This window comes from Podarcis raffonei, chromosome 6 (assembly GCF_027172205.1).
Source record: "Podarcis raffonei isolate rPodRaf1 chromosome 6, rPodRaf1.pri, whole genome shotgun sequence".
In the NCBI taxonomy this organism is placed as follows: Eukaryota; Metazoa; Chordata; class Lepidosauria; order Squamata; family Lacertidae; genus Podarcis; species Podarcis raffonei.
The window spans coordinates 76,335,298-76,344,226 of record NC_070607.1 but is presented as its reverse complement, the minus strand read 5'-3'; the positions used below and the strand labels follow the sequence as shown (position 1 = coordinate 76,344,226).

At 44.1% G+C, this 8,929-nt stretch overlaps 1 protein-coding gene across 1 annotated transcript in view; it reads left to right on the top strand.

Moving 5' to 3' along the window:
* The first annotated feature begins 3,285 nt into the window (after positions 1 to 3,285).
* Positions 3,286 to 8,929, top strand: part of ZHX3 (zinc fingers and homeoboxes 3) — a 47,563-nt gene continuing 41,919 nt past the window's right edge. Inside the window, exon 1 of the mRNA XM_053394065.1 lies at positions 3,286 to 3,590. The gene's annotated coding sequence lies outside the window, so the exon portion shown is untranslated. The remainder of the gene's footprint in view (positions 3,591 to 8,929) is intronic.

Here is an 8,929-nt window from a genome sequence, read left to right as displayed (position 1 = left end):
TTTATATACTGAAAGCCCCTGGCATCCCCAGCTAAAGGGATCAGGTTATGGGACAAATCTTTGAGAGATGCTGTCAATCAAACTAGACAATATCAGGTAAGCTGACCTTGTATAAGGTAGCTTCCTTTGTTCCTCCAGCCTCCATACAGGCACAGCCCCACCTGTTAGGTGTGGTGGCACATGCTACTGTTTGCACCATCATCTAAAGCAGATCTTCAGGGTGAGGCAGTTAAATATTGTTATCCCATTGAAATCAATAGGTGCCATTCTGGTGACTCAGTGCAGGGTGAAGACTGTAGTCAGGTGTGCACAAATACATCATTATCTAAACAGGCTGTACTGGGAAGCCATCCTGAAATGGAAATAGCAGGAGTGCAGGAAGTATATTGGCACATATTTTTATTTATAAAGTCACACCCGTATGTATGAAACAAGTTTATGTTCTTTTTGGCCTGAACTCCGCAGGAGAGACAGCTTGAAGCCTGATAAATTGTACCTTTAAATAAAATATAGTGAATACATTGTAACAAAAGTAACTGGTTGTAAACTGATGTGTTACTTTCTGAACCTACTATTCCGCCCCCCCCAAGTGTTCTCAAGAGAAACAGTTCTGTTTTGGTTATTTTAGTGTGTGTGTTTTGTTTCATAGACATTGTATTTATTTCAATAATCATAATACTATGTTGCGGTCCTATTCTCACTTGACTGGAACTAAGCACCATTACGCACAGTGGGGCTTACTTCTGAGTAAACATGCATGGTTTTTGCCCTGCATTCATAGTTAATCCCTTCTTTTTGAACCTTGCCCCAATGAGAAAAGTTTGCATTTTCGAAGCCATTCTCTGGAATATGAATAAACTACAAAACTGTCCCCGTATTGTCACATTGCTTGGTCTCATTACACGAAAAACTGTCCTTGAAGGATGCATTGCCTAAACTGCTGTCCTGTTGAAGTTAATAGAACTTACTTCTGAATAGACATGCATAGCATTGCACTGCTTAGGAAGCCACGGATTCCTGTTCTCTGAAGGTTGTTGGGTTTTTTTAAAAAATAATTTGACAAGTACTGTATCTGGCAAACATATGCCTTGAGACAGTATACAGCAGAAAACAAAACAAAACAAAAAACAGAGACTAACTATTTTGTGAACATTTCTGACAAATTATAATTGTTTCAGAAAATGACACAGTTGCTTACAACCAGCTACAAACTACCATATCTAGCCATCTTTTTTAAAACAACAACACTACTACTTTTTGCTAGGCTTCTCTAAATATCAGCTGTATCCAGTTCTGGCCCTCTACAGAACTGTATGCACTCCATGTCCCTACTGAGACCAGAGTCTGCCTCCCAGTGCCCTATTTTCAAGAGGTCTTTCCCCTGGTTTGTGGCTTATCGAAAGTGGTGATGGAAGGGGACACAACTTGGCCAACCATGTCCCAGATGAGATAAGCAGGCAAGGGTACTTCCCCTTGCTTCTACCAGTTTATAGTGCAATCCTAATTTACTCCCAGGTTAAATCTGATGTCAATTGAGTAGTTATATTTAAATAGCCTTGTTGGTGGGTGGGTTACATTGTCACACTGCAAGTCAACTAGGGGACAAGTAGTTGAGACCTGTGTGCTATGCTAATCCCTGCACTCATCCACATGGCAGCGCATTCCAAAACTGTCCTTTCACAAATCCCCTTTTTCTTGCTCCCATGTGTCAGGTTTTAAGACCATGTGCTGTTTTTTACCCTATAAAGGTAAAAAGGGTTGTCGTCCTGTGCACTTCTGCTGCCTGAGGCAACCACCTCAGGCTGCCTAATGGTAGAGCCGGCTCTGGGTCTATGGGCCTGGTTTGGAGGTTCCAACTGGTGTAAACCCTGTGGCGGCTATATCGCTTTAAAAGGATTTAGACCAATTTATGGTGACAGTGGCCAGACGAGTAAGTTCTACCTCCACTGTTGGGAGAAAGTATGCCTCTGAGAATAAAAGTTGTTGGGAATCACAACTGGGGAGAATTCTGCTGTGCTCTGGTCCTGCTGGCCCACAGCTTGGCCACTGTGAGGACTGGAGGAGCCCTAGTCTTGATCCAACAGGGCTCTTCAGATGTGCAGCATTGTGCCCCTTTTGCCATAGCTTGCAGGCAGGGTCAGATATACTATGAAACCAATAAAGCTTAAGCTTCAGGACCTCTAATCCCATAGGGGCCCCATAAGCAACTCTAGTCCACATTGTTTAAAAACATTGGGTTTAGTGGACCCAATTTGAGTCGCCATGGCTCAAATTGATTTGTTGTTGCTGTATGTATTTCAACCACCACAAAGTTTGAGGGTCAGCAGCACAGAGGTTGTAAAGGTGTGATCTGTCATGGAACAGCCCCACTGAAGAAGATAGCAGTGGTTACTCAGAGACCTCCTTGCTGGCCAGGGGTGCCAACTTGAATATTTGGGGGGGAGAGGCAGGTAAGCCCCACCCCACATAATCGATCACATGACACGGAGCACACACACTATTTGAATGGCAATGAATGCCCAGAGACCTCCTTGCTAGTCAGGGGTGCCAACTTGAATAAAATATGGGGGGGCAAAGACCCCTGGACCCCTATGTTGCTGGTCGCCAAGGGGTATCCCAAATGTAGGTCCCGCCGTTGCAAATTTCTGCTCTGCTGAGCTGGGGACCACCAATCTTGTTTTCTTTTAATAAAAGGAGTATTTAAAGACTATTTAGCTAAATATTTAAAGACCATTTAGCTAAATATGCTAAGATAACCTAAATAGAACTTCTTGCAAGTACCAGATTGGCCTAGGGTTTAAATATGTGATGTTATAGAATAATATGTCTAAAGTTAAAATGAAAAGAAAGAAAGATGTTAATTGACTAAGTAAATTTTATGTGAAAATAGTTTTGGAAAACTGTTACAACCATATACATTGAAACTCAGCTGGGGGAGTCGAGGAAGTCACCCAACAATGTAAACAAAAGTGGAATTAATACACTTAAGATTTATGTTTGTTTGTCTGTTTATGGAAAACCAATAAAAAATTTGGAAAATAAAATAAAAGGAGGAAACGTGGAAACAACTGCTGAATTTTGGGGGGGGGGAAGGGGCGCAGAAAAATGAGAAGCCGAGGGAGAAAACAAGAAGCAATCTCCCCTCTCGCCGGCTGAGCAAAGCAACGTCGCCCAACTCGACTTTAGCCAGCACGGCGCATGCGCACGCCCCGGCCCCGACTCCGGTGACGTCAGCCCTCCCCTCCAGGCCCAGATCCCTCCCTCTCCCCCCGCCCTCCTCGCGGCCACTCCAGATTACAGTGTTGCCAATCGGCGCTGTTTGCTGCGCCCGCCCGCGCCGCGCTCGCCACTCCGCCCGCCCCCCGCGCTCCTTCCCACTTCCCAGCATTGCGCGCCCGCTGAGTCCACTCCCTCCCGAGCCTTACGTCGGTTCGGTAGCCCCCCCCCACGCGCCGTCCCTCCTCCTCCCTCGCACAGGACGGAGCCGCCGTCGGGGCCTCGGCAGCTGGGCAGCAGGACGCGCCTCCTCCTCCTCCTCCTCCTCCCGCCTCGCTCGGGTCCCGGAGCCGGCGAAGCCGCGACGGCAGGAGGTGAGTCCCGCCCGGCGGCGACCCTTCGGGGGCTCGAACTCAGCCTGCCCCCCTCCCACCTCGGAGGTGCTGCCCATGGCTGGTCCCACTCCAGTAAGTGCCACCTGGGGGGCTCGCCCCCCCTAAAAACCCCAAATTTCCTTCCCTCTCTCCGTCAGTGGCCCCCACACGCCCCCTACTCCTCGCAGACCCTCCCTGTCTTTCATGCCCCCTTCTCTCCCCTGGAACAAGCATAGGACCCCCCCCCCCAAAGTCTTCCCCACCACCTTACACCCCCTCGGTTCCCACTCATGCCCTTTCCCCCTGACCCCAGGACCCCCAACCTGGGCTCCCAGCCTGTCATTGCTTCTCCCACCCCTTTCCGGAAACTCCCACCCTGCGCTTCTGGACATGGTTCTTCTCCCACATCAACACATCCCAGGATCCGTGTCCCTTTGTCTTCCCAGAACCACGGCTCCCCCCCCCCCCGTCGCAGGATTCTCACTCCCCACCCACCCCGGACGGGGTGGCCACCCGATCACTCCATGCTTCGAGCCTGCTGTCGTTGATCTTTGGCTCTCCTGACTCTCTTATTTACGCAATCCATACCTACACGTTCTTGTCATCCACACACACACACACACCCCTCTGGCCCCTGGACTTTTTAGTAACTTGTCCAATCCATCCTTCAGTTTCCCACTCCTCCATCTCATCCGGGAAGCCGCCTCTCAGCTCCATTCCTTAAATAGCTTTGCTTTTGACAGCCTGGCCCTTGCCTTAAGAATGGCAAGAATTAGAGAGAGAGAGACATGCTACCTTTGCTAAACTTTTCTAGGTTTCTAACTTCTATGCCCCTTCAGAAAGTTTTTTTTAAATCTTCTCCATTGGTTTGTTTACTTTTCTTTCCAATCACTGCAAGGGCTATATTTATGGTGACTCTGATTTCTTCCGGTGCAATCAATTCTAACTATGTCTACTTAGAAGTAAGTCCTATTGAATTCAATGGGGCTTACTCCCAGTTAAGTGAGGTTAGGGTTGATCATTGTTTCTCAGTCCCACCCTAAAGTCTTGCTGGATAGCTCATTTTCTTTTGATTACCTGTACCTGGCTACGGGCTACCCAGCCATAATAACACTGACTAACCTTACAGCAGGGATGGGGGACCTAGGATGTTTTGAGATTGCAACTCCCATCAACCCCAGCTGGCATGGCCACTTATCAGGAATTGTGGGAATTGTAGTTGAACAACATTTAGAGGGCCACAGATTCGCCATACCTGCTTTACGGGATTTTAAAGGATTTCATCTAGATAATGCTTATGAAGCACTTTGAACACTTCCATGAGACACTTGAAAGCACTATACAAATGTTGTTATTGATAATATTTCCTCCCCTTGTTGGGTTCTGTCACTGATCCTAGATCTCATTGCCTTCATATTTTCCCATTGAATTCTTTACTTCTCACACTGTGTTATTTTGCTAGGAAGGAAAGGAAAGCCTTGAGAATTTTTTTTACCTGATCTCTGAGATTGCCATCCCTAGCTATGTAACTCTCCGTGTGTGTGTGTGTGTGTGTGTGTGTGGCAGGAGGGACTGCGACAGAATGTTGTAGCACCTTGAAGACTACAAATTTAATGTGGCCTACGCTTTTGTGGCCTGGAATCTACTTAGATACCTGGAGTATTGTTCCCATTTGACAAGGGTGTGTGCATTTATCAGTGTTTATATAGCCACATGGACAAACAAACATAGGGGGGAAAATATAAACTGAGGTCAAATGACCATGAAATACTAAAAAGTACGGTCTGTGGTGATTTTTGTATATTTCCTGGTTTTATTGTACTGATTTTTATGAAGATTCTTGTAAACTGCTTTTGAATTCCTAATGAAGGGTAATCTACTTTAAAATATATATATATGTTTATATGTTTGTGTATACACACACACACACACACATGCATGCATACACATATAAAAATATAAAATAATCAAGCATCAGCTTTATTTGATGAAGTGGACTCTATTCTATGAAAGTGATTCCACATTAAATCTGTAAGTGTTTCAGGTATCAAAAGATTTTATTCGCTGTTTATTCCAATAGGCATCTCTTAAGGTCAGAAAGCTGTTTATCCTGCAAGTTGCAATAGTAGGAAGGTGTTTTGAAAGTAGGAAAACATGATTCAGAAAAATATTTTTGCAATGTAAAGATTCACTGTGTATTGGCATGGCTGTGTTGACTCTTGCTAAAAACAACTGCTCTATTCAGAAGTTGCCTACATTACGTACAGTTAAAATATATTGTGTAAATTACCTTGTAAGACATCAGTTTAGTACCAAGTTTCTGGTTTTCATAGAATGTGGATGCCTTCCCCCTTCCGCCCCAACACTACACACCCTCTCCCAAATATTTCTGAGGACTAGAAATGTGGATTTTAAACATGGAAGCTAAGATCTCCTCAGTGTGTCAGAAGTTGGTATTTGTTTATTGAGGTGCAGCCTGGAGGTGATGCTCATATGCAGTGGGCCGCAGTTGAGAGCAGTTGGTATGTGTGTCACAACAGCATTGAGTTGCATTGTGCATTGCACTTTTGCTTGGCCCTGATGTTGCGTTCATGCCAGCTTGTGGCGAACAGTGTATTTACCTGTGTCATTTCTCATTTATAATCCTGCGCCTCTGTAACAAGCGGCTGCCAGCGCAGTCTGTTTTTGCAACGTGCTGCTAACTTCAAACCGGACACAGCATGGCAGCCGCATTTGGTATATTAAAATAAACCACTGGCATTTTCTCCGGAGCCTTTTCTCCCTTTTTGAAAACAACACCACGTTAAGTACTTAGCTTGACATTGATGCATAAACATAACAGGTTTGTTTTCTTTCAAGTGGCTGTAGCAGCTGCCTAAAAAAGTTCATGACACACTTGGTCTTTGTTGCTTAGAAATGATTTTTTTGATGGTGTGGTCCGAGCTAGCCAAGAACTTTCTAATTTTTGTTCATTTAAAGCTTCTTTCCCCAATTCCTTATCTTTAGCCAAAAAATAAAGACTCCCAGAATGGCTTGCAAATCACTACCACCCCAAATTTAAAAAAATCACAGCCCCTTTTGTAATGACACAAAAAGAAAAAATGATTGGGAGGGAGGAGGAAATAAGCGAATAAGCAAACTCAGGTTCAAGTTATTGGCTACAAGTTATCCTGATGACCAGCTGGAATGGAAAAGTTCAAGTAGAGGAGACACTAAAAGTTCCTGGACTCTGAGCAGCGCCAGTCAAAACTTAGCATAGCCACTCTTCCTTCTCTGTGTGCTATGGTTTTAGTACAAAATAACATTTTTTTGAAGTGTAATTTTGTACAGAGTGAGTTCAGTTGCCTGTGGAAAATTTATGGACCAGTGGCAGTGTGCTTAAGCCTTCCCTCTTGAAGCGCTCTTCCACTCAAAATCTGCCCCAGCTTCTTTTTTCCCTTTGTTGAAGTGTATGGGAACTGGTATATGGTTCGCTGCAGGGCTAAAAGCAGGTGGAAGCAATTTTTAGGGAGAGAGGGAACAATGGACAGGGACAGACTTAAACTCCCACAGGCCCTTCCGCTGCTCCCAATTGTTGCTTTTTCTTTTCTTTTTTTAAGGCAGAGCAAATTTACTCACAATTGCATATAATGAGTAGACTGGTTGCATCCATCTGGATTCCTCATCTGTATATTAGGAATAATAGTTACTTGCCTTTTTTTGAATTACTGTGATGACAGGTAAGATAATTTTTTTTTTTACAAAACACATTACAGGTTTTGTATAAATAACAGGGAACAGCAGTGATAAAAACCAACAGAAGCAACTGCTATGAAATGATTTGAAGATGATCACTTGAAGAATTTGCAGCAATTATTGGAAGCAACACACATATCTTCCCATCCTAACCTAAGACCTAGGTTTTTCTGCTTCTCCTGATACCGGGAACCAAAACTAATATGTCACTGATAGGAGTAGTGTTGTAATCAGGCCTTCTGCAAGACTTGCGTTGGCAGGCAAGACCTCTCTGGACTCAGGGACCTCTTATTTGCATTTAGCTAGCTGCAGAGGATCTTGGGAACTGGAAATGTTTGAGTGGGATGCCAATCCCAGATGGAAAGAGCGTGTGCTGGGGTCTTGCGTCACTTTCACTTGGATAGTTAACATTTCTGGGAAATGACTGGTCTGGAATTATTATGTTTTAAAAACTCTCCTGCTGGGTTGTTTTTTTTAAAGAAAGGAAGAAATTCTGAAATCTAATGCTTTACGTACTCCCATAACATTTATCCTTCCCCTATCAAATCTTTATTTTTTAACCTTTTCTCAATCCCACCCATCAAGAGTTCTAATCGCAGGTGTTGGGAACAAACACAGTGTAACCATTTATTATTTTGGGCAATATTTTTCCCCATCTGCAATTTTAATTTAGATTTTAGTTTACTCCATGTTCTTTCCATGTAAGCACTTGCATTCTGTTAGTCCCAAACTTGGGATCATTGTGTCCTAAGAAACTTTGCTGGCTAATTCTCCATGGATAGGGAAGAGCCAAAAGTTTTCTCATGAACTGGAACTACTTATGGCGAATGAATTTGACACCCCCCCCCCCGTAAGAGCATGAAGGATTACAAAAGAGCAACAAAATCAAGTGGAGCAGAGAACCTGTGAGAAGAAGGAAATGAACTGAAAGGAGAATTGTGTTTATAGCAGCAGAGAGGCCTTGCTTAATTGTTGCTGTGTTAATTAAGTTGGCTGCGTGTTGAAGTGTTGCAATTCTAGTCCAGATCTGATGACGATAATTTTTAAAAATTCATATTCCCTGTTCCCTGACCATCAATTTTACAGTGCAGTCATATGCATGCTTACTCAGGAATAAACCCCACTATAGCCAATGCAGCTTGTGCACAGCAAGACTGCAGCATGAATGTGCAAAGTGCGTTAGGAAAATTTCTTTCGTAGCTGAATGTATGAACATTCCCATTGATACGTTTACAAATCTGTATACATCTGCAGGATATTGCTTCAGTTTGTTTGTCATGGACTCCAGTCGAAGTAAACAAAAATGTATGTAAAGCTGCCTTATGGGGGTAGACTCAGGGCTTTTTTCAGGGGAGACTCACAGGAACTCAATTCTGGCACCTTTCAGGTGGTTGCAATTGCCATTCTAAGAGAACGAGGGAGGTGTTCATGGTGAGGTCCGGCACCTCTTTTTCTAGAAAAAAAGCACTGGGTCAAACCATATCTAGCCCAGCTTCGTCAACTTAGACTGACAGTGGCTTCCCTAACTGGGAATACATGGAATTGAACATGGGACTCTGTGATTGCAAATGCATAGCAGTGGCTCTCCAAGGTCGTCTAGTTGC